We start from the raw sequence: 26,859 nt of genomic DNA, 5'->3' as shown, positions 1-26,859 counted from the left end.
CTTAGGCATGGAGAGACTGCCCTTCATAGAGGTCTAGTAACATGTCCAGGAAAACAGTAAAGAATTGAATGTTTATTTGATAGTTCTTCTCTGTAAAGTTGCTTTAAAGTGCAATTTTAAAAGTGATATTGATATCAATGTCTCAAATATTAATAGACCATGAGTTAGCTTTCAGGTTTCATTGACTCACTCAAGGCAAAAAACAATGCTGACGAGTATATTTCAGTTCCACTCGGGAGAAAAGGAAAGATGTGAGTGAATGTGGTAGATAAAAGCCTTTCTCTGGGCTGAGGTTGTGGCTCAGTGGTAGAGCACTCGCCTAGCATGTGTGCGGCCCTGGGTTCCATCCTCAGCACCACATATAAATAAATTAAAAAATAAAGATATTAACCCACTTGAATCAAATGTATGAAATATGATTTGTCAAGAGCTATGCAATGTTTTGAACAACTAATAATAAAAAAGTGATGGATTTAGGGGAAAAAAGATATATAAAAAAAGTCTTTCTCTGGCAGTGTATCTTTTTTTTCCCTCTTGTTTGTGAAACACAAGGGACTGGATCATGGTGCAGATGCATTATCTGGTGCTATTTCAGCTACTGGATGTGGGTTCATTTTGGGGAGTTTGGGTAATAGCAATAATTTAAGTGGCAAATAATTTAAGTTAGGTATTACGACTAACTTGGAGTTGAGAAATAAATAAGCAGTCAATCTTTTAATCACTACTTCTAGGTGGTAGACCTATCTAATTTAGAAATTATTACCATCCGTATAATAGTGCACAAGTTGCATTAGTGTTTGGAACCTAATTTGCCTCTGCCTTATGAGGATTCGGAATGTGTAATATGTCAGAGAAAACATTCAGCATTTGGTTTTGTGGATTGGCTAACTTCACTTAGCATTATCTTCTCTAACTCCATCCATTTACCTGAAAATAATGCAGGTAAATGATTTTGTTCTTTTTTATTGCTGAGTCATATTCTATTGTGTATATAAGTCACATTTTTTTAATCCATTCATCTATTGAAGGGCATCTGGGTTGTTTCTCTGGTTTAGCTATTATAAATTGTGCTGTTGTAAACATTGATGTGGCTGTGTCCCTGTAGTATTCTGTTTTTAAGTCCTTTGGGTATAGACCAAGGAGAGAGATAGCTGGGTCAAATTGTGGTTCCGTTCCCAGTTTTCCGATGATTCTCCATACTGCTTTCCATATTGGCTGTACCATTTTGCAGGCCCACCAGCTGAATGGTTTTCCTGATATAAGGAGGCTGATTCATAGTGGGGTAGGGAGAGGGAGGATGGGAAGAGTAGATGAATTCTAGATAGGGCAGAGGGGTGGGAGGGAAAGGGAGAGAATATGGGGTTAGAAATGATGGTGGGGAAGATTCCAACATGGCGGCCGGCGTGGAGAGATCAAGTCTCTGACCTCTTCAGCTGTTCGGGCATAGGGAGTCGTAAACAATCTAAATCTGTTTGCTCAGGATCACTAGGCAATGCTGAGCTGACGTGGATCTGGGGCGAACAGTCCGGGCCTCTCAGAACACACACTGAGCCCAGATCGGCTGAATTCAAGCTCCTGTTCGCCTGCTTCCCGCAGACAAACAGCTGTGACTCAGCATTAATCCATCCGGCTGAAACAACTGGTCAGCCCTTCTCATCCTACGGAGGTAAATGCCTACCAAGCCTTCATAAGTAGTGGCCACAGGTTTGAAACGGGGATTGGGAGAGACAGTAAGGACCCACCCGTTGCATTGGTCGCCCGGCAAAGGGAAACGAACTGTTGCCATTTGCAAGAGACACCACTATGGCAGAGAACTGACATCATCAGAATGCGGCGGAGGAGATAACTTCATTGAAACCTGCTACAGGTGTGTAATCCCCTAGCCTTCCCTCTCCACACATCGGGGAAACCTTAAGGGCCCCTCCCAGCTCTCCCGTGAGTGCGACAGCCAGCCCGAGGGAATCAGAGGTTGCGCGGGACCCGCGGCGCGGAACTACCGCTCCCACCAGGGCTGACTGCTGAGGTCTCTTGCACCAGCTACCGGGGGAGTGGCTACCAGAGGGCAAGGAAAATTCGCTGAGGATTCTCAGCCCCAAGCTCTACAAACTTAGGGTCTGAGGGAATAGCAAACTGGAAGAGTGTGCCCAGTCATTCATGAAAACAGGGCTCCCAGGAGCAGCAGACCTGGCGTGTAGCCAGTATTGTGGTGAGCGGCACCCGTGAGAGGGGCCTGGCTAGAGGAAAAGTGGGAAGTGACTAGACACAAGAGGAGGCCCTAGACACTCAGGATTGGAGACTCGCCCAGTCTGGGAGGAGCTGCTGCACAGTGATTGGTTCCCGCATATTGACAGGAGAAACTTGACCTGGTGGGCACAGCGCCACCTATTGGAAGAGAAGTTAATCAAACTCTAAGACTGCATTTATTAGTTTTTTTTTTCTTTTTTCTTTTCTCTTTTTTTTTGATTTGGGTTTTTCTTTCATTTTCATTTTTCTTTCTTGTTTTTTTTTCTTTATTTTTTTCTTCTAATTTTAATTTTAATTTATTTAATTATTATTATTATTTTTTTAAATTTTTTTCTTTTTTTAGTTCCTATTTTTTTCTTCTTTTGTCTTTTCATTTTTCTTATCCCCCCTTCCTTGAATTCTACCTGCCTACTCTCATTATCTTTAGTGACTTCTTCCCTTCCCTTCTAATACCTTTCCTCCCAAGCATCAAATTAATTTATAGGAGTAAACAGTAACTCAGCAGTCAAACAGAAAAAGAAGTAACATGAGCAGCTTCAAAAAGCAAGGAAGAAAAAGAGTACAAACAATGCAGGACAGCCTAAATATTCAGGAGGACCTAGAGTCATCAGAAAAATGGTCATATAAAGAACTCAAGGAACACCTTAGACAGATGGAATGGAACCTTAAAGAGGATACAAGACAGCAAATTCAAGCAGCGAAAGAACACATTGAGAATGAATTCCATAAACAGATAAAAGAAGAAGTTAAGCATCTTTATCAGGAGATAGAGATTATAAAAAATAATCAAACAATAATTCTAGAAATGAAGAAAACGATAAACCAAATTAAAAACTCAATTGAGAGTATCACTAACAGAGTGGAGCAAGTAGAAGCCAGAACGTCAGATAATGAAGACAAAATATATCATCTTGAAAAGAGTCTAGCCAACTCAGAAAGGCTGGTAAAAAATCACGAGAAAAACATCCAAGAGTTATGGGATAACATAAAAAAACCAAACTTACGAGTCATCGGGATAGAAGAAGGTACAGAGATTCAAACCAAGGGAATGAGTAACCTGCTGAATGAAATAATTGCAGAAAACTTTCCAGAAATAAAAAAGGAAACAGATATACAAATTGAAGATGCATACAGGACACCGAGCACACAAAATCACAGTAGACCAACGCCAAGACACATTGTTATGAAGATATCCAATATACAGAACAAAGAGAAAATATTAAAAGCTACAAGAGAAAGGAGGCAGATTACATTCAGGGGTAAACCAATAAGGTTAACAACGGATTTTTTTATCACAAACACTGAAAGCAAGAAGGTCATGGAACAATGTATTTCAAACACTGAAAGACAATGGATGCCAACCAAGAATTCTGTATCCAGCAAAATTAAGCTTCAGGTATGACAACAAAATAAAAATCTTTCATGATAAACAAAAGTTAAAAGAATTTGCAGCCAGAAAACCAGCATTGCAAAGCATTTTGAGCAAAACACTACAAGAGGAAGAAATGAAAAACAATAACCAAAACCATCAGTGGGAAGTGCCTCAGTAAAGACAGAGGGCGAGGGGAAAGATAATCATGGAGAAACAAACTAAATTTTTTAAAAAAAGGATAAACAATCAAACATGGATGGAAGTACAAACCATATATCAATAGTAACTCTGAATGTTAATGGCTTAAACTCTCCAATAAAGCGACATAGGCTGGTATCATGGATTAAAAAAACAAATCCAACAATATGCTGCCTCCAGGAGACACATCTGATTGGAAAAGACATACACAGGCTGAAGGTGAAAGGATGGGAAAAAATATACCACGCACACGGTCCTCGTAAGCAAGCAGGGGTGGCCATCCTCATATCGAATAAAATCGACTTCAAGACTAAGTTAATCAAAAGGGATAAAGAAGGTCATTATATACTGTTAAAAGGAACCATTCACCAACAAGACATAACAATTATCAATATTTATGCACCAAATAATGGTGCTGCGACATTCATAAAACAAATTCTCCTCAAGTTCAAGAATCAAATAGACCACAACACAATAATTATGGGTGACTTCAACACACCTCTCTCACCATTGGACAGATCCTCCAAACAAAAGTTGAATAAAGAAACTATAGATCTCAATATCACAATCAATAACCTAGACTTAACTGACATATATAGAATATATCAACCATCATCAAATGGATATACTTTTTTCTCAGCAGCACATGGATCCTTCTCAAAAATAGACCATATATTATGCCATAGGGCAACCCTCAGTAAATATAAAGGGGTGGAGATAATACCATGCATTTTATCTGATCATAATGAAATGAAACTGGAAATCAATGATAAAAGAAGGAAGGAAAAATCCTACATCACATGGAAAATGAACAATATGTTACTGAATGATCAATGGGTTACAGAAGACATAAAGGAGGAAATCAAAAAATTCTTAGAGATAAATGAAAATACAGACACAACATATCGGAATCTATGGGACACAATGAAAGCAGTTTTAAGAGGAAAATTCATCGCCTGGTGGTCATTCCTCAAAAAAAGAAAAAAACAACAAATAAATGAGCTCACACTTCATCTCAAAGCCCTAGAAAAGGAAGAGCAAAACAACAGCAAATGTAGCAGAAGGCAAGAAATAATTACAATCAGAGCGGAAATCAATGAAATTGAAACAAATGAAACTATTGAAAAAATTAACAAAACTAAAAGTTGGTTCTTCGAAAAAATAAATAAGATCGACAGACTTTTAGCCATGCTAACGAAGAGAAGAAAAGAGAGAACTCAAATTACTAACATACGGGATGAAAAAGGCAATATCACAACAGATGCTACAGAAATACAGAAGAGAATTAGAAATTATTTTGAAAACCTATATTCCAATAAAATGGAAGATAGTGAAGACATCGATAAATTTCTTAAGTCATATGATTTGCCCAGACTGAGTCAGGAGGATACACACAATCTGAACAGACCAATATCAATGGATGAAATTGAAGAAGCCATCAAAAGACTACCAACCAAGAAAAGCCCAGGACCGGATGGGTATACAGCGGAGTTTTACAAAACCTTTAAAGAAGAATTAATACCAATACTTTTCAAGTTATTTCAGGAAATAGAAAAAGAGGGAGCTCTTCCAAATTCATTCTATGAGGCCAACATCACCCTGATTCCGAAACCAGACAAAGACACCTCAAAGAAAGAAAACTACAGACCAATATCTCTAATGAACCTAGATGCAAAAATCCTCAATAAAATTCTGGCGAATCGAATACAAAAACACATCAAAAAAATTGTGCACCATGATCAAGTAGGATTCATCCCTGGGATGCAAGGATGGTTCAACATACGGAAATCAATAAATGTTATTCACCACATCAATAGACTTAAAGATAAGAACCATATGATCATCTCGATAGATGCAGAGAAAGCATTCGACAAAGTACAGCATCCCTTTATGTTCAAAACATTAGAAAAACTAGGGATAACAGGAACTTACCTTGACATTGTAAAAGCTATCTATGCTAAGCATCAGGCTAGCATCATCCTGAATGGACAAAAGTTGAAGGCATTCCCTCTAAAATCCGGAACAAGACAGGGATGCCCTCTATCTCCACTTCTATTCAATATAGTTCTGGAAACACTGGCCAGAGCAATTAGACAGACGAAAGAAATTAAAGGCATAAAAATTGGAAAAGAAGAACTTAAATTATCACTATTTGCAGACGATATGATTCTATACCTAACAGACCCAAAAGGGTCTACAAAGAAACTATTAGAGTTAATAAATGAATTCAGCAAAGTGGCGGGATATAAAATCAACACGCATAAATCAAAGGCATTTCTGTATATCAGCGACAAAACTTCTGAAATGGAAATGAGGAAAAACACTCCATTCACAATATCCTCAAAAAAAATAAAATACTTGGGAATCAACCTAACAAAAGAGGTGAAAGATTTATACAATGAAAACTACAGAACCCTAAAGAGAGAAGTAGAAGAAGATCTTAGAAGATGGAAAAATATACCCTGTTCATGGATAGGCAGAACTAACATCATCAAAATGGCGATATTACCAAAAGTTCTCTATAGGTTCAATGCAATGCCAATCAAAATCCCAATGGCATTTCTTGTAGAAATAGATAAAGCAACCATGAAATTCCTATGGAAAAATAAAAGACCCAGAATAGCAAAAACAATTCTAAGCAGGAAGTGTGAATCGGGCGGTATAGCGATACCAGATTTCAAACTATATTACAGAGCAATAGTGACAAAAACAGCATGGTACTTGTACCAAAATAGGCGGGTGGACCAATGGTATAGAATAGAGGACACAGAGACTAATCCACAAAGTTACAACTATCTTATATTTGATAAAGGGGCTAAAAGCATGCAATGGAGGAAGGATAGCATCTTCAACAAATGGTGTTGGGAAAACTGGAAATCCATATGCAACAAAATGAAACTGAATACCTTTCTCTCGCCATGCACAAAAGTTAACTCAAAATGGATCAAGGAGCTTGATATCAAATCAGAGACTCTGCATCTGATAGAAGAAAAAGTTGGCTCCGATCTATAGATTGTGGGGTCGGGCTCCAAATTCCTTAATAGGACACCCATAGCACAAGAGTTAATAACAAGAATCAACAAATGGGACTTACTTAAACTAAAAAGTTTTTTCTCAGCAAGAGAAACAATAAGAGAGGTAAATAGGGAGCCTACATCCTGGTAACAAATTTTTACTCCTCACACTTCAGATAGAGCCCTAATATCCAGAGTATACAAAGAACTCAAAAAATTAGACAATAAGATAACAAATAACCCAATCAACAAATGGGCCAAAGACCTGAACAGACACTTCTCAGAGGAGGATATACAATCAATCAACGAGTACATGAAAAAATGCTCACCATCTCTAGCAGTCAGAGAAATGCAAATCAAAACCACCCTAAGATACCATCTCACTCCAGTAAGATTGGCAGCCACTATGAAGTCAAACAACAATAAGTGCTGGCGAGGATGTGGAGAAAAGGGTACACTTGTACATTGTTGGTGGGACTGCAAATTGGTGCGGCCAATTTGGAAAGCAGTTTGGAGATTCCTGGGAAAGATGGGAATGGAACCACCATTTGACCCTGCTATTGCCCTTCTCGGACTATTCCCTGAAGACCTTAAAAGAGCATGCTACAGGGATACTGCCACATCGATGTTCATAGCAGCACAATTCACAATAGCTAGACTGTGGAACCAACCCAGATGCCCTTCAATAGATGAATGGATAAAAAAAATGTGGCATCTATACACAATGGAGTACTATGCAGCAATAAAAAATGACAAAATCATAGAATTTGCAGGGAAATGGATGGCACTAGAGCAGATTATGCTTAGTGAAGCTAGCCAATCCCTAAAAACCAAATACCAAATGTCTTCTTTGATATAAGGAGAGCATCTATGAACAGAGCAGGGAGGAAGAGTAGGAAGAAAAGAGTAACATTAAACAGAGACATGAGATGGGAGGGAAAGGCAGAGAAAAGGGAAATTGCATGGAAATGAAGGGAGACCCTCATTGCTATACAAAATTACATATAAGATGTTGTGAGGGGAATGGGAAAATAAACAAGGAGAGAAATGAATTACAGTAGATGGGGTAGAGAGAGAAGATGGGAGGGGAGGGGTGGGGGCATAGTAGGGGATAGGAAAGGTAGCAGAATACAACAGTTACTAATAGGGCATTATGTAAAATTGTGGATGTGTAACCGACGTGATTCTGCAATCTGCATTTGGGGTAAAATTGGGGGTTCATAACCCACTTCAATCTAATGTATGAAATATGATATGTCAAGAGCTTTGTAATGTTGTGAACAACCAATAAAAAAAAAAAAGAAATGATGGTGGAATGTGATGGACATTATTATCCAAAGTACATGTTTGAAGGCACGAATTGTTGTGAATATACTTTGTATAGAACCAGAGATATGAAAAATTGTTCTCTATATGTGTAATAACAATTGTAATGCATTCAGAAGCTGTCATATATAAATTTAAAAAATAAAAAGAACGATATATGTAACGTGAAGAAACTGGAACAATCAATTCTGCTTGTTATTTTTAATAATAGTACAACATGGTGTAGAGTCTCTTGAAGTGTGATTTCCAGACCAGCACCACCCACATTATGTGTTTAAAAAAGAGGACCTTCTTGGGGTTTAAGTCAGCCCTACTGAATCAGAAACGCTGGGTATGGAGCCCAGCCATTTATGTTTTATAAGCCCTATTGGTGATTTTGGGGCCTGTTAAAGTTTGAGAACTGCTGGTAAAATGGATAAGTATGGAGACCTTATCCAGAAAATGGGGAATAAATGCCTCTCCTATATAGATGTGTTTGTAACTTTTGCATCACTGTGAGAAAAATACCTGACGAGAACAACTTAGAGGAGGAAATGTTTATTTGGAGGTCATGGCTGCAGAGGTCTCAGTTCATCAATGGTTGTCTTTATTGCTCTGGGCCCAAGGTGAGGCTGCCCATCCTGGGGAATGGCATGGGGGAGGGAAGCTGCTCTCCTATGTCAGCGGTGTCAGGAGCAAAGACACAGGGAGAAAAAGGGCTGCAGGAAGAACATCCCTTCCAGGGCATGCCCCTAGTGACCTACCTCCTCCACTTATCGCCTGATTACAGTTGCCACCGGTTGAGTCCATTGAAACTGGGATGGGCTGATCAGATGACAGCTTTCATCATTTACTTATTTTACCTCTGAACATGCCTGCATTAATACTTTTGGGGGCACATGTCCTATCCAAGTTATAACAATAGGGTAGTTCTTAAGATCTTGCAACAGTGTTTAGCATTTAATTTGTGTACTAGACAAATGTCAGTGTCATTTGTATCTGAGAACCAGAGAGTTTATATGCTAGAAAGAATATCTGAGTCAAATATCCTTATGTATGCAAAATATAATAATAGCTGCTAGGTGCATGGACTTGTAGTTCAGACAACTTGTTTAACACCCTAGTTATACACATAAAAACCTGTGGTTTTAGGAAACTCTCTCTAGAGCTCCATGTTCTTATCTGTAAAATGGGGATTGTAATAGTACCTATCTCAAGTAGCCATGATGAAACTATGACAGACTTAGTGGGTGTTGACAAAGCTTCTCTTCTTGACCAAACTTTATCTGGGCTCTACTGAGCCCTTTGTTCAACTAGGCCTGATCTAGGACTTCTATCCCCATCCTGGCAGAGTCCAAATTTAAGAAGACACTGGATGTCTGACCACCTTCAATATCTGATCAAATTCTTTTTTTTGTGGGGGGTGGTGGTGCTGGAAATTGAACCTTAGGTTTCTGCATATGCAAAACAAGCTCTCTTCCACTTACACCCTAAGCCCCTCTGATCAAATTCTTGGTCTTCCACCATTCCCCAGGTGATATCGAAGCGTTCTGGCCTGTCTCCAGGAAGAATCCTGTCAAGTCATTTTATACGGACTTTACCCTGTTATTTTCTCTTACTAATCCTTCCTCAGAATCCCCCACTTTTTCTTACTGTGCTAGAAGTGGAGTCCAATCTTTTCCCACTGCTACAAAAATCTATAGCAGTAGTACCCACACCTGCCACATTGTCCTGAATAACTACTTTAATGGTTTTGGAATTTTTCTTTAACAGTGTCTTGGATGAAAATATCATTTGTTAAGAATTATTCTTCAGATAGACGTCATCTAATTAAATGACAATGCTAACTCAATGATTTCAGATGTCTTAAAATTATCATGGATAATTATCCCATAATACATTCCCACTTACTTTTGGAAATTCACTACAGTTCTGTAACTTTTTTTTTTTTTTTTTTTTTTTTGGCTTTGGTTCACAAAATATCCTATGACTTTCAATGAGATTAAAATGTATCTTATTTGATGTCCCTTGCTAAAAACAGTACCAGTGTCCCTGTGCCTCAGAAATAGGTGTGACTAGCAGTTGCTGCCCTAGGTGAGAGGGTTATTGCCTCTGCATGCCTCTTGATAAGGACAGCTCCAGGTGACACTGATGTGGCTGTATTCACTGCCAGGCCTTACCCAAGTTCATGTTCTCAGGTGATGCTTTATTATTCTTGAAGACTGAGATCCCTGAGGTGGGTTGGAAAACATTTCATCAAAGACTCTCTAAAAGGAAGGTGTGCATGCTTAACAAAACTGCTTTTGCTAGTCTCTATTACCTTCTTTCAGCAGGTGTAAGGCTTTATTCTCTGTATTCCTTTCTAGTGTAGCCGTCTGGCTCTAAGCCTTCTTTGTTTCTACCCAGATGCCAGCTTCTAGTTAACTATTTTTTTTTTTAACGCTACCAACCATCTGGAGGAAAACTGATTGGGGCTAGGGTCATTTTTTTTTTTTTACCTTTTAAAATTGCTGTGTAGGTAAAAGGATTTGTCAAACCCATGAATGACCCTTCTCAGATCTCAAAGGCACTTCTGATTGGCAAAGGGCTCCTTCGTGGAAAAGCTGAGTTAAGCAGAGGTAGCAACAGAGGCAAAGAGGAGCTTGCTCAAGCTACAAAATGGGTTGAGAAATATAGATCTGCCCAATTATAATTCAAACAAAAACAAGTGAGAAACTGTAGTCGGTTGAGGCACTCTTGGCCCAGCATCTGGGCTTTGCATGCATGCATGCATAATTAAGTTTCAGGCAGCTGCAGGCTTCCACAGTGCACAGGGCGGGCAGGATATCATAATACACAGTAGGTTGCATATCAATGGAACTCTTTTTAAATTCACATGAAGCCTAAGATAAAAAGACATCAGCAAAAATTAAACAACATTCAAAACGTCAGTGAATTGTGATACAGGCCACCAGGAAAACAATGGAAACCGACCTGGTTTCCCCTCATTGTTCTGTTTCCTCTACACAAATAGATAAGAGCAACAGTGCTGACTTTGTTTTAAAATACACACACACTCATTAGATCAAAGGGATCAATGCATATTTAAGCAACTTTCAAGGCATCACAGGAAGAGCGAAATAGTCTGCTTTATTTTGAAAGACAGCAGAGAAAAAAATCACACACAAGCATTGAGGTATTGTGATATGCAGATGGTTAGCTTTCAGGAGAATTAAATATTCATGGAAGATAAAAATCTCTCCCATTGTATTTTGAATGTATATGAGGCACAATGCCCTCTGTGTCCACATAACAGACAGACCCTGTTCTTTGTACACACAGTTCTGTGCACAAGGACAGCTCAAATCACATCCCGTGATGTCACCCTCGCCTAGGCCAGGCAGGCCCTTACACCATCAGGCTGCCCTGTGGTAGCTGGTGACATCACCCAGAGAACTTTGTCCCTATGGTACTTTTATGTCCTTGGATGCGCAGTCTATGCAAAAGACCCTCAGCTGGGTTTTGTTTACCAATCGCCCCAAGCCTTCACTGAATCTAGAGTGCCAGGACCACAGGAAACCTTTCAGCGCCCAGGCAGGTCCTGGGAGGAGTCTGAGGTTCCTGGACACAATACAGTTTGCATTTGCTTCTCTTCCTCACCAGGTGCAAGCCCTATACTCTGCCCGCTATCTGCTGTTTCATTGCATACCTTTGTTTGACAGGGAATCAAAGGGGTTTCTCAGGGGCCTTTAATCTGATTAACCACACACGGGTGAAGAGTAGAAGGGTCGAGATGCTCCAGGACAAGGAAGCATTGTTGCTCAGGGCCGCATTTGTCATCTCTGAAATCCCACACCCTCCACCGCCTGTTTTCTCCCAGCTTCCCCGTCTTCCCCACCCCATGTGCCAACTCAGACAGAAAACAGGATTCAAAGAGGAGCTTTTGTTGAGGAGGAATGATGAAAAAGATGTGTTTGCTCCTCACGGGCTGCGGAAATAAAGAATTTATTAGTCATAGATCAGCCAGATGAATGAAAACTAAACCTGCTTAAGGGAAGGCATTAAGAAGGTGGGAACAATAAATATTCCCCTGGATTTCAATTTGATTCTGAATTTAGTTCATTTTAATCCTATTAGGAAACAGACTCTACCTATTGCATTCTTTGGAGTCATCTACTTTGAAAGTATGTGATTATCTTTGCCTCTTTTTCCCCATACTTTCAGACCATGTCCTCTGTAGAAGATGAGTCATTAGAGAATGATAAGGGCAAAAGAGTCTTCGGATTCTGGTGGCATTCAAGTGATTGTATTTGCTGGTGAGATACTGCTTTGATTAGTTTCAGTATGCTGTCTTAGTTCATTGCTGTTTTTTGTCACTACCTCAGTCCTCAAATAAATTCCATCTTATCTCCAACTCAGATTTGAAAACATTTGTGTTTTTTTTAGGTGTTGTTTTTGTGTCCATATTTTAAATACAAGTATAACTAACTGTGCTGATGTTATTGGACCCCAAGATATAAATAGGAAATGCAGGAATCATACATAACTCCCTTCCCCCTACTTTTTTGATAAAATGTAAAGTTTCTATGTTGGTACTTTCTCTCTCTCTCTCTCTCTCTCTCTCTCTCTCTCTTTAAATATTCTCTAAAGATTTGGTTTAGATACGAATCAAAAATTTTTATTCCAGTGAGTGAACAAGGCAAAAAAGTAGATATAGGGATCAAAGAGAACAGAAAACTCAGCCTAATGCCCTTATATAAGCAGCTATTGCACACAATCAGCCAGTGGGTCAAGATGCTGAAGGAGTTAGTTAAGAGGGCATTTCCTTAGGGAAGGCATGAAGAGGCTCCCTCTCCCCCAGCTTTATTGAACTATGATTGACAAATAAAAATTGTATGTACTTAACACATGCAACATGATGTTTTGATATGCATGTAAATTGTGAAATTATCACCATAATCAAGATAACAACTCCATCATCTCACCCAGTTAGTTACTTTTGATTTTTTTTTTTTCTGGTAAGAACACTTGAGATTTACTCTCATAGTCAATTTTCAGCACACAGTTCTTTCTGACTAATCACAGTCAAGGTGCTGGGCACTGAGTCTCCCAAAGTCACTCATTCTAAAACTGAAGGTGTGAATTCTTTTACCAGCATCCTCTCCTTACTTCCCACCTTCTGTAACCACTAGTCTACTCTCTGTTCCTTCATGTTTGGCTTTTTATAAACTTCTAGTTATAAGTGAGATCATGCAGTATTTGTCTTTCTGTGCCTGCCTTAACTCACTTAGCATAATATCCTTCGGATTCATTCAGGTTGTCACAAATGGCAGAATTTCCTCCTTTCTTAAAGCTGACTTAATATTCCACTGTGGTGTGTATGTGTGTGGGGAGGTATAACATATATAATAACATATGTATCATATTTTTATGTCCTCATTTGTTGTAGGATGTTTAGGTCATTTGTGAATAATGCTGGAATGAACATGGAAGTACAAATAGTTCATTGAGATGTGTATTTCCTTTGGATATAGACACAGAAGCAAGATTGTAGGATCATATGGGAGTTCCATTTTTAATTTTTTGAGGAAACTCTGTATTGTCTTCCATAATGGTTGTACTAAGTTACATTCCCACAACACTGTACCAGGGATCCCTTTTCTCTACATCCTCACCAACACCTACATTTTTCCCTTTAGGATCAGAGCATTCTAACTGGAGTGAGGTGATGGTTCATTGTGGTTTTGATTTGCATTTCTCTAACAATTAGTAATATTGAGCACCTGTTTATATACCTGTTGGTCCTTTGTGTGTCTCAAAAGAAGACACACAAATGTCTATTTGGCAAAAGGGAATGGAGGGCAGGAAGCAGGGATGGGAATAGGAAAGACAGAAGAATTAATTGGATATAACTTTTCTATGTTCATATATGAACAGTGTAACTCCACAACATGTTAAACCACATAAAGGTGATCCTGCTTAGAATAAGTTATACTCCATATATGTACAATATCTCAAAATTCATTGTACTGACATGTATCTAAAAAGAACGAATTAAAAAATGTCTATTTAGGTCTATTGTACATTATTTACTTGAAAGATTTTTGTTTTTTTGCTATTGAGTTGTATGAGTTTATCATCATCATCATCATCATCATCATCATCATCATCATTACGATACCAGGGATTGAACTCAGGGGCACCCAACCACTGAGCCACATCCTCAGCCCTATTTAGTATTTTATTTAGAGACAGGATCTCACTGAGTTGCTAAGTGCCTCGCTGTTGCTGAGGCTAGCTTTGAAGAGTTTCTTATTATTAACAATAAACTCTTATTGGACATATAATTTCCAAATATTTTCTTCCATTTCACATAGGATGCCCTGGTAATTGTTTCCCTTTCTGTGCAGAAACTTTTTCACTTGATGCAAATTCAATTCTTTATTTTTTTTTTCTGTTACCTGTGTTTTTAAAGTCAAATTCATAATATCATTGCCAAGGCCAAGGCCAAGGCCAAAGAGCTTTTCCCCTGTGTTTTCTTCTAGTACTTTTTGTGGATCTTTAATCCATTTTAGATATATTTTTTTGTGTGTATTATGTAAGTTCTGGGTCTAATTTCATTCTTCTGCATATGGATATCTAGTTTTCCCAAAAAGACTTATTGAAGAGATTCTTTCTCCCCACTGCATGTTCTTGACACCTTTGTTGGAAGTTAGTTGACCATATAGGCTTGGGTTTCTTTTCTGTAGGTTTCGGTTTATCTCTGGGCTCTCTATTCTATTCCATTGGTCTATATTGTTTATTTTTTCCAATACCATAATGTCTTTTTAAAAAAATATTTTAAAAATATATTTTAGTTGTTGATGGACCTTTATTTTATTCATTTGTATGTGGTGCTGAGAATGAAACCCAGTGCCTTACATATGCTAGGCAAGCACTCTTCCACTGAGCTACAACCCCAGTCTACCATACTCTGATTCCTATAACTTTGCACCATAATTTGAAGTCTGGAAACAGGATGCCTCCAGTTGTATTTTTCTTGGTTATTTGGGATCTTCTACAGGTCCACACAAATTTTAGGACTGATTTTTCTACATCTATAAAGAATTTTAATAGGGATCACATTGACTCTGTAGAAGAATATTTTAACACTATTAATTCTTCCAATCCATGAACACAAGACCTGTTTCCATTTATGTGTCTTCAATTTCTGTTACTAATGTCATAGTTTTCATCATACAGATCTTTTACTTAACCTTGTTCATTTCATTCCTAAGTATTTATTTTCTGATGTTATCTTAAGTGGGATTATTTTCTTAATTTCTTTCGCGGGTAGTTTACTGTTAATGTATAGAAATGCCATTGAGTTTTTATATGTTGATTTTTTAGCCTGCAACTTTACTGAGTTCATTTATTAGCTTAAACTGTGTGTTTATTTATTTAGGAAACATCTGACAACATTTTTTACTAGTGATAAAATGTGAGCTTTCAGGGAAAAGAAGCATTTTGAAAAATTATATCTGCCATCATAATATATGTATTTATTTACTTTTGTGATATCTTTAGGGTTTTCTATGTGTAAATTATGTTGCCTATAATCAGAGACAATTTTTTTTTTAGAGAGAGAGAGAGATAATTTTTTAATATTTATTTTTTAGTTTTTGGTGGATACAACATCTTTATTTTATTTGTATGTGGTGCTGAGGATCGAACCCAGTGCCCCGCGCATGCCAGGCGAGTGCGCTACCCCTTGAACCACATCCCCAGCCCCAAGCAGAGACAATTTTAATTTTCTTTTTCAATTTGGAGGCAACTAATTTCTTTTTCTTGCCTAATAGGGAAATTTCATGATTTCTTCTAAATATTGTATACTCCTATTCATCCACCAAACTACAACTTATTTATTTATTTATTTTTACAAGAGGAAATGGTGATTATTTATACCTTTGCATGTGACCACTTGCTATCAAAGCCCTCAAGTCTCTGGGGAGAGGAAGAAACCTTGCTTTGATGACAATCATACTGTCTCTTTGCAAGCATGAAATAGTGCCATCAATTTTAGCAGCACTTTGGGAAACAAAGCAAAACAAACAGAAAAACCTCTCACCTTGCTCCCTGCTGTCCTTCTTCCCAGCCCACACACAGCCTTTTGACAGCTCAACTGTGTGACTTTTGGATCTTCCTTATAAGGATGTTTGAAAAGATATAAGTGGCAGGAATCAATGCACATCATCTTAATTACCAAACACAGTTTACTTAATTGTAAGCCGTTTAGCTCCCAATGATTAAGATAAATGCTCCGTCCCCACACTAAGGCTGGGTCTACTTTTCCACAAAAGGCAGAAACATTAGTTAGGAAATTCTAACAATCCCAAACTGACTCTTCTGTCAAAGACATCTTGAACTATAAGGAGAACTGCCTCAGATATGCAGACCCTACTTTTTTTTTTTTTTAATATCCTAGTATCTGCTGTGCATCTTCTTCTTCTTGGTGTTGTATTTCTGTAACCCACAAGTAGTTGTGGTACAACCTGTGGAAGGTCAGGATTCTCCTCTGACAATTTTTGTAAATATATTTTTCAAAATGTATATATTTTTTAGATTAGGGGGTAAGACACGCTGATTGTAGAACAATACAATATAAAATATCTGAAATATGTAGATATGGATATAGACACTGCAGAGTAAAGGCTTCCTCAGCATCTGGGAATCTCTGGAAATTTGGTGATCACAGGGATTCGTAGTTCCCTAGCATCCTGTCAGGGGGCTAGAGATCTGCATAAGTATCCAGTGAGCTAATCTCCCATGGTGAAAATCTGGGGACATCCAGTCATTTTCCTGGGAAGTGGGGTGAGGGTATTTGCATTTTCTACAACTCAATTTTTTTATACAACTAGAGACCTTGCATCCACCACCTTGACCCTCAAATCCACCTTGTTAGCTAGACAACCTCTGTATTTGGCATCCTCAGTTCCCTACAAAATCCCTCGGTAACTTCCTGCCTCCTGCAGTAGAAAGGCAAACAAGCTGTGTGTTTGGTCTTCATCCTCCCTGGTTGATTTCCTCTTCTGTCAATGCCACCTTGAAGCCCCACTAATGAGGATGCTCAGTGGTATCTCTGTAGCCTCAAGACTTGGATCATACTCTCCCTTCAGACTGGACCTTTTTCACCACTCCTGCCAGGCTTTCTCCTGCTCGTCCTGTCATGCGCAGCTTGGCAACCACCCTGTCCTGGAAGGTGCTACTCTACTTTCCCGTGATCCCTTTGCACATCTCTCTATCGTTACTGATTGGATAGATGAAATTTCACCCTGAGCTTAGTTCCAGTGCTTTAGTCCTGGCTGACATGTTGCCTGGAAAGGTGATGTTTGATGAATTCCCAGTTATTTCCACCTGCAAGAGGAAAAGGCTGAATTGGAAAGATAAATAAGGAAAGAGCTGAAGGGGTTCAGGAAAAATTACCCCTCCCCCAAAATGGCACCTCAGCACATTGAAGAAATAGGCAGAAGCAGGAAGGCCATTTGCACCTTACCTCGCCTTTCTTCATTAAAGTAGGTCATAAACCTAGGAGGAATTTTTCTGAACTTCCCCTGAAATAGATCATAAAACACTTATGCAAAAGGTGCCCTTTTTATACTAGGAAGAGGGGAATTCTTATTTCCGAAGGCCAAAGGTCATGGAGCAGGATAAGGACAAACAGGACTAAGTTCCTCCAGTTCATTACTGTTAGCTCACCCCTTCTGTACCTTACACCACATGGGTATCTCCATGGCTGCCCACTCTTCATCAAACCTGACATAAAAATGTGCACATGGAACCCTTTCTTCAGGTCTTTATTTCCTTGTGAAGGCTCCTGGGTCACACAAAACTTATTAAATAAACTTGTATGCTTTTATCTTGTTAATCTGTTTTTAATAATAGGGGCCTCAACCATGAATTTGATAGGTGAGTTCATAAGTTGTGCTGAGACCAAAGAGGCACCAGACTTTGCTCTCAGAGAAAAAGACCCCAGTCAGAGTTGAGCCCTGGAAATATCCACTTTGCCTGTTCTGTAGAGATGTTGAATATATTGCTTTCTTCTATTCCATTTGAAGAAAGGAGACAGAATTGAAACCAAGACATAGTATCAGTTCACTTTGTGTATGGATGGGCAGCTTTAAGACTCCAATACCGCTACAGTGGTGCTGTCTTTGTCCACACTGAACTCTAGAGCAGCAACCATTGGAGACTGCTACAAAGTCACATTTTTTTTTTCAATAGCTTACCTTCTTGCCTTCTTTGGTCTTTTATAAAATGAATTCAAGCAATGTATTCCCCACCAAGAAAGTCTACTTTTTAGGAGAAATATTACATGCAAATATGGCCATAACATTAGATTCTTTTGTCTATCTATTCTAAATACTTTCACTTAAACTTAATTCCAGAAAAAGTTACAGACTATAACAGAGAAAAGGGACCTAGGAATCATTTACTCTAATCACCTGATTGTACAAATGAACATGGCAAAATTAAGAGCATAAACTCTGGAGCCAGACTCTCAGGGTTTATCTTCTGGCATGAAATTGCTGTGTGGTCATGGGCAGATTACTTAACTTCCCTTTGTCAACTTTCTCTTTAGTAAAATGGGTATAAAAAGAGTGTCTACTTCATAGTATTGTTTGGAGGATTAAGTAAGTTAATAGCAAATATTTGCTATTATAGATATTTTCTACCTTTTTATGGCAAATTAACCAAGACCAAGATCCAAATTTTTAATCCCTATCCAGGATAATTTTAGCAGCTTCTCATTTTCCTAATCCACCTAATTTATCTGCATCTACTATAAGATTCTAAAGGAGTGGTTAAAACATATTTTCCCCTCACTTTAGTCCCAGGACTTCTATATTAGGACCACGTATATAGCACCTATGCACTTTGATCTCTCTCTCTCTCTCTCTCATCTATTTCTGCCCATATCTATCTTTAATTCAATTGATACTAGCACTACAGAGATGCCCTAGATCAGTAGAGCACTTGCAAGGTACAATGGCTTCAAGGAAGCATGAAATTTCAAATTCTTAAGGTGACACACACAGGGAGTGCTATTGGCCAAATTATATTGTTACATTTGTGCATGTGTCAATACATAACAAAAAATCCCATTATTATATACAACTATCATGCACCAATAAAAAAATGTGAAAAAAAAGTTATACACAGAAGTACACTGAAAACTGTTCCTCAGCCCAGGCCCACAGATTTTGGGATTAGACTCCCACATGTGCCTTGGGTCAAAGTCTGTCCCCTTCTCTGCACACCTGGACAACCCATGCTGAGAACCCAGCACCTCACTGACATTCCCTCATCAGCTAGGCATGCCAGGATCAGGGTCCTTGAAAATAGTCCTACTTCAGTGCTCATGACTCTTATGTTCAGAAACCAGAGTGAACTGTGCCAAATCTGGGACATTTGTCACCAGCCTCTGATTGCAGTTAACCCTAGTTAACTTTTTTGACTGTGCTTACTGGGTGGTTGGGGACCATCTTATTTATACTTATTGCTCTGGCATAGTTTAAACAGGGCGTTCTTTCATCTGCGGAAGTGCCACCTATCTAAGGTGCAAAGCCACACACCCTCCTCAATCATGTATCTTTCACGATTTTTACTTTTTATACCTTTACTAGTTGACATTTTCTGCACCATCTCCCTTCCTCATTTATGTAGGAATTCCCTTACTTCCTCTTTCCAACTTTCTCTACCCTCTGGCAACTATTCCACTGTGAATGACCTTCCCACCCTCTCAGCCTTCCTGGCAAGCTGATTCTCTGACCCATGCTTCTAGAATGGCTGGGCTAAGATCTGCTTATTCCTGTGTCAGAAATCTACCACCCTCTGAAAACCCAGAACTTATTCCCAGTGGATCTCAACCATCCACTCACCCTAGTCCCTCCTGGAGGTAGGGGCAACTTGTTCACATTTAGATAGTTTTGGCTCCTGTTAGCCATGTGAAATCTGTGAGGTAAAGAATTGGATTTTTCTTTTGCTCAGTTTCTGGGAGATGTGTCATGTCACAGCTGGCAGGAACATCTTTGTTCAGGGCAGAGGCTGATCACACCAGATCTAAGACTAGGACCAGACTTATTCATTCAGCATAGGGCCCCAGGTGGACAAACCGTGGGGATGGGCTAGGGTTTGAATCATGTGCTATTGTTAGCCTGGAGACTGAGACCAACCACGTGGGTAATGAGTCCATTCATCAGTCAAGCCTGCATAATGGATCTCTAAAAAAAAAACCAAACAAACAAAAGAAAAAGAAAACCTCGAAACCTGGGCCTTGGCATGGATGAGTGTTTTTTCTGGCTTTGCCTGGTTGGCAATACTCTGTGCTTTTTGCCAAACCTTCATGTCCTAATTCCCCAGGGAGGCAACAGCAACTTCCAGTTGAGGACCCTCCAATACCCTGCATTGTGCATCTCTTCCCTGGGCTGACTTTTGACCTATTTCCTTTCCCTGTAACCATGAGTATAACTGCTTTCAGTGAATTTTAAAGTACTTCTAGTGAGTTATTGAAACTGAGGGTTGTTTTTAAGAATGCTATGAACTGGCAGTTGGTGTCAGAAGTGAGGGCTGTCTTGGAAGGAGTTCGTGCCCTCTAACGTGCCCAGCTTAGCTAACTCCAGGCACGGGTCACCTTTATGTCTTTCCATTTTCCTAAGAGATGGGACAGGTTCCATTCCTCTGTCTCAGGAGGCTTTTGGCTCCTTTCCCAGGCAGAGTTGCCAGGCGAAGGATGTGAAATCCTCCTTTGGCAACATGATGCCTTACCCTTTGTACAACACAGTCTGAGTCTCATTTCTCAGGTCCAGCCAAACACGACCTTGCTTCTGTTCCTGGATGGTAAAAACATGGGACCATTTCAGAGTTGGCACTAGAATTTGTTTTCAAAGCAGGGAATACCTTGATAAACCTAAAGTGGAATGTGAGAGGAAGAGAGAAGATGATCTGTATAATATGAGAAAAATAATATTTTTACCTTTTACAGGCAAGGGATAGCAAGGTGTGGTGGCATACACCTGCAATCCCAGTGACTGAGGCAGGAGGATCAAAGGTTGAGGTCAGCTTCAGCAACTTAACAAGACTCTATCTCAAAAAGATTGAGGGATGTGGCTCATGGCTCAGTGGTAGAGTGATCCTGGGTTCAATTTCTTGAACTGCAGAGTCGGGGTGGAAAAAGAGGAGTTGGTGAGTAAAGATGAGAAAGAAAGAGGGAGAGGGGCCCTCAGACTGAGGAGAGGCCAGGATTGATGAAAGCAGTGCCAATGGAAGGCCTGAGGCACTGTGAATCCAGATGCCCTGGATCCCCTTGGAGTCTTTCTGTCAGCCTATGAATACCACAATTCCATGTGCCTTGCACCTACTTTTAGAAGCTTGCTACCATTTTATGAGAGGGATCCTGGACGTCTCAACTGGCAGACTGGAGCAGCCATAGGCAGCAGATGCCCTGGAGTCAGCAGAGGACGCGAGGCCAATCTGTCCTGTAGTTTGCAGAAGCCTCACACAGGACTCTGGATGTCAGACAATGGACCTTGAAGCATTAAGGTAATTGCACCTTAGCTCTCCAGGATGAAGCTGCTGGCTGACAGTGTGGTTACATAGATCATTTTCTATCTCACCATCACAGAACACTGACCACGTGTTTGGCATCGTGCCAAGAGGTTTGCTCACATTGAATCTTCCCTACCACTCAGCAGAGCAGGCTCTGTTAACTCCACTTTATAGTAGAGGAACATAACAGGCAAATTCACAGCTGGTCACCAGTAGGTTGATTCTAGCTCCTTCTTCACACATCCCATGAGTTCCTAGTTGCTTGCATGTTAAATCTCAGTTACTTAGTTAGATGGGTGCTAAGACCCTATGAGATGTGACCCAGACAGCCTCTCTGGACTGACTTCTTACCCCTTCAATCCTAGCGCTGACTCCTTCAGCCTATTGGACACTAGTGTGTCCACTAGTGACTCTAGTTTCTGGATCCTAGAGCCATTGCTTCCTCCTTCTGCTCTACCCTTCCCTTCCCTCTTGGCCTGGATGATTTCAACTCTTATGCTCTCCCAGATGCTGTCACCATCTCCCTAACTGTCACCTATACCCACTTGGAGCCACAGTGTTCTGTGCCTCAATCCAGTTACCACCTGGTACTGAGAGAAGTCCTCCCTGGCTGGGATGGACAGAGAGAATACACTCTGTGAGGTTCCAAGGAAGCTGCATTCAAGTTTGCAAAAATATTGATTATGAAGGAGGGTAAAGTGGTAAGATGGAGGCAGTTTTTATTTTTCCTCATTGATCTACTAGGAAGTGATGGGAGAAAACTAGAATTTGGTTGTATCTACTCTCAAGGAATGAATGATAGAGCTGTTGAGGCAATGGGCAGAAGTCTAGTCAGGAAATGGATCTCAGACTCTGCTTACACTCATCATTACAAGATAAGTTCTGTCAGCAACGTGTCCTCACCCACCCATCTCTTTTTCCCTTCTGTTATTTATCGTTCTGATTTCTAACACTTTAAATACACTTGGATTTTTAAATTCCTTACCTGGAGCATTAGTGGTTATGGGAAATAGTCCTCAGAAATGTCCACATCCTAAACCCTGGAAATAGTGAACATATTTGGTTACATGGTAAAGGAGAGTTAAGCTGCCAACCAGGTGACCTCAGTACAGGGCTATCACCCAGGTTTTCCCTAGGGATTTAATGTAATCACAGTTTTCTTAAAGGAAGAATGAAGCAAAACAGGTCAGAGCAAGAAGGTGGTATAACTAAGGGAGGAGAGATAGAAAGATGCCGCCTTGTGTCATGTAGGCTGCTAAATGTTTGGGAATTCATTATAGCAGCAATAGAAACCTGATACTGTGCCAACTACAGAAGCCTGTGAAAAATTCCTCTTTGTGGGACTAGTGTTTGGGAACCCAGAATCTGAGTCTACCTAGGTTCAACCCTTGGCTCTTGAAATTTTGGTTAAACCCTTAAGTGAGTTAATATATCTAACATGCTTAAAGTGGTTTCACTAAGGCTCCAGTAAATTATTGTTATTATTAATTTATTTTTATATTGCTCTGTTCATTATGCCACCCTAGCCAGGATCTGTTATAATTTGCAAATAATACTTATATTTAGTAAATAATTACTTTATGTTATATACATAGAAGTACTTAAAACCCAATATTCTAATTAGAAAGTCTGGGTTTAAAGCCTAGCTTTGCATAATATTCTTGGCATTGGGGTATTAGAAGATCTCTATTTGAGACCTGGAAAAAATGTTTTTAAGCTAAGCACATAGAACAAGCTAAAAATGCACAAGAGAAGAGGTGCAATTAAATCAGATGGAACATGGCATTTCACACAATTAGCTGATTGCCAGTGAGTAGACAGGTTTTGATTTTTCCCAAGTTGAGCTGCTAGGAAAGTGGAGTTATAAAACTGGAGTAAGTATTCTTTAGCCATTTCATAAAGTATGATAAGGCAAAGAGTTTGTTTAAAAACATACTGCCAGATTGGGATGGGTCAGATTGAGTTTGTTTAGAAGCTCATTTGACAAAAGGAGCAAAGACTTTTTTTTTTTTTTTGTAAGTCTAATTTGAAGTTTTTCAATATTTCCATCTACTGATACAAAGAATATTTGCATTGGTATACTGAATGGTTTTATACTTTATTTGCAAGTCCAGCCTGACAGTTTCCAATGCAAATCAGAATATTTGTACTTGCAAAAGGTACCCACCTGCATTCTGAGGATGATAGACTAGAAGGCTACAGGGTCTAATGTGCATTTATATTTGAATTACCTTCTCCTTCTCTCATTCCCCACAGCCTTTCTGTTTGTTCCTAATTCTCTTTCAAACACTGTTTATATTCCAGGATGAAACACCTGTGTCTGCTTTGCCTGATTCGTTCTCTCCCTTTCCCTGCTTCAACTTCATCCTGTTAATGGCAGAATCTAGATGTTTCACAATTTCTGTATCTCATATATGCCCATCCTTCCTATTCTCACTTCCCCCTCCTGGTTCTTACCTCAGTTTTTTCTGTCTAGACCATGACCATAGCCTCCTGACTGTGTTCCCTTTCAGCCACTCCCCCTTCTAATTTGTTCTCTCTGTATTCAATCATTTTCCTGAAGTGCAGTTTTGATGTTATCATTGCAACTTGACAACCCTTCCACGTCTCTTGCTGTTTACTCAATTGAATATAAATTCCTGGTTCCAGCATTCAAGACCTTTGTCCATTCCCATTGTATATCTGAGGTTGCTTCTCCATCAGCTCTGAGGCTGCTTGGGCACATTCATCTTCCTGCTTCTGAGATGACTTTCTCAGTTCCCCTTTTGCTTTTTTGAAGTCCTAGCTATTATTTAACCAAATTTCAAATAATATTTCTTGCTCATCCCTGGTTACCTCTCTGCATATTTCTTATATAATTTTATGGGGTATTTATTTTACAACACCTGTGTGCTTGCATTTCCCCCTCCCTAGTGTAAGTTTTTGGAGGACAGGGTCTATGTATGCTTCAAATCTATGAGTATCTCCTACATTTGGTACATTACTTTGAATATGGCAATGATCTAAAGGTATTTTATAAATTAAGTTCAATAATCTGTGAGGGTACTGTGACAAAGAGAAAGTTAGGCAGTCCCTTTTCAGAATATAGTCAGGAAATGGATCTCAGATGTATTTAGCTTTAATTGGATCCAATTGTAGCTGTTTTAATTATAGCCCATCCCGATTTTAAAATTAGCTAATCACATAGATTGTAACCCTGAGTTCCTCCAGTCACAGTGAAGGGCAGAGGTGTTTTAGGGATAAAAGTAAGGAGACTGCCTATTCAGTACGCTTGTTAGCCAGGTTAGATAGCATGCCCTTCTGGCAGGAGTAAAGGTCGCCTTCCCCACCCATTTTCAAGCCTTTGTTTGGTTTCTGTGGCACCTTGGTATTTCAAACAGGGATTCTTTTCTTTTTTTTTTTTTTTTTTTTTTAGGAAAATGCAGAGAGAAATTCATGAAATACACATTCTAACATAAAAGTTCATAAAATGAGTAAGAATGGCATATTTGGCACCCCTGAGCTGTGCTGCACAACACAGGTGAAAGAGACTTATAGCTGCCTTTAGCATCTATCCACACAGGCTCACAACCCTTGTTATTGGGCCTGAACTGAAATAACTTTATTTTTGGAGAGGCCTCAAGGTAAAAGGGTCTGGCCACGCAGTTTAATATTGCCCTATGCAATAGTTACTTAAATAACAAATGAACCTAAAACTTAGTGCCTTCAAAAACAGTAAACATTTATTATCTCACAGAGTTTCTGTGGGTCTAGAATCTGGGAGTGGCTTACCTGGATGATCTTGGCTCAAGTCTCTTGTGAAGTACAGTGGAAAGAGTAGCTGTGGTTGCCATCACAAGAAGACTAAATCAGTGCTGGTTGGGAGTATGGGCTTTGTTTTCTTACCACATGGTTTCCCCTATTGGGCACCTTTATGTATCCACTGGCATGGTGGCTGGCTTCCCCCAAAATGGGTGATCCAAAGGAAATGGTTGCCAGGGAGGGATTAGAAGAGAAAGGAGGGGACAGAGAGAGAAAGAGAGGGAGATGGTGAGAGAGAACAAGAAGGAGGTGTCAATACCTTTTATGGTTTGACTTCAGAATACATACACCATCATTTCTATGATATCCTGTTATTTATATAGTCAGCCCTAATCAAAGTGGGGGAAAAACTACACATGGGCATGCATATCAGGAGGTAAGCATTATTAGGAACCATCTTATAGGCCAGCTACCACATCTTAGCAATTATTAGGCAGTTATGCCTATGGGACCCCTGCAGAAAGAAAGGTATGTTGTCTTCTCTTTAATTTCATGGAATTTGGTAAGATGTAAGGGAACAGTTCCCAGAGATGGATTTACAGGCTTTTCTTCTGGGAAACAGCCTTGCTTTCTTTTTCCCAAATCAGACATACATATTTAGGGGGACCTTGATTTCTGGGACTCCCAGGCACCTTTTAGACAATGCAGCAGCATCATAAACAGTTCACAGCCACCAGTGTGCTTTGGACAGAATTTGATGGAACATTATAAAATAAGTCCTGATGCTGCCAGAATGCCCCCAGTACTTTTGACTTTTTTTTGTAGGGCTGATTTCTTCAGAATGGAAGGTATTTCTCTTGCTCTCTTTGGAAACAAATTCTTTTAATAAGGCTCTGGATTGGCTTCAGTTATTTACTCTGCACTCTCTCAGCTGCAAGTTGATGATTAGATACATTCCATTTCAGTGACACACACATTTGAAAGGATTCATGCTTCTAATCATAAAAAGATAAAGTTTTTTTTTCTTTCATAACATCTGGAGTCTGGTGAATAATTACTATAATTAAACAAGAGACCATTGTATATTTAGGTATTTTTTGAGCCTCAAATGCCTCTCTGTGTGCAAGATTTCACATTGCGCACTCTTTGTTCTAAAGCATTCTAGTGTGGAGCGCTCACGATCCACTGAGGCGCCTTTCTGGCTGGCATTAAAAGTAGGTCAAGGCCTAATCTGAATCCTGCCTATTCTGCTTCTCCAAAACCCTGAATAAGTAAACCCACTGCTGCATCCAGGATTCCACACCCTGGCTTCCCATACCTCAGAGTGCGGAGGGGCCAAGAGAGGGATGGTCCCTTGCAGAAGTATTAGTTCCTCTCTTCCTTCCCATAGCCTTTACTGATTTGGTGATGCCATCCCCCCAG

This window comes from Spermophilus citellus (assembly GCF_964194105.1).
Source record: "Spermophilus citellus genome assembly, chromosome: 1".
Taxonomy (NCBI): Eukaryota; Metazoa; Chordata; class Mammalia; order Rodentia; family Sciuridae; genus Spermophilus; species Spermophilus citellus.
This window is presented reverse-complemented; position numbering follows the sequence as displayed.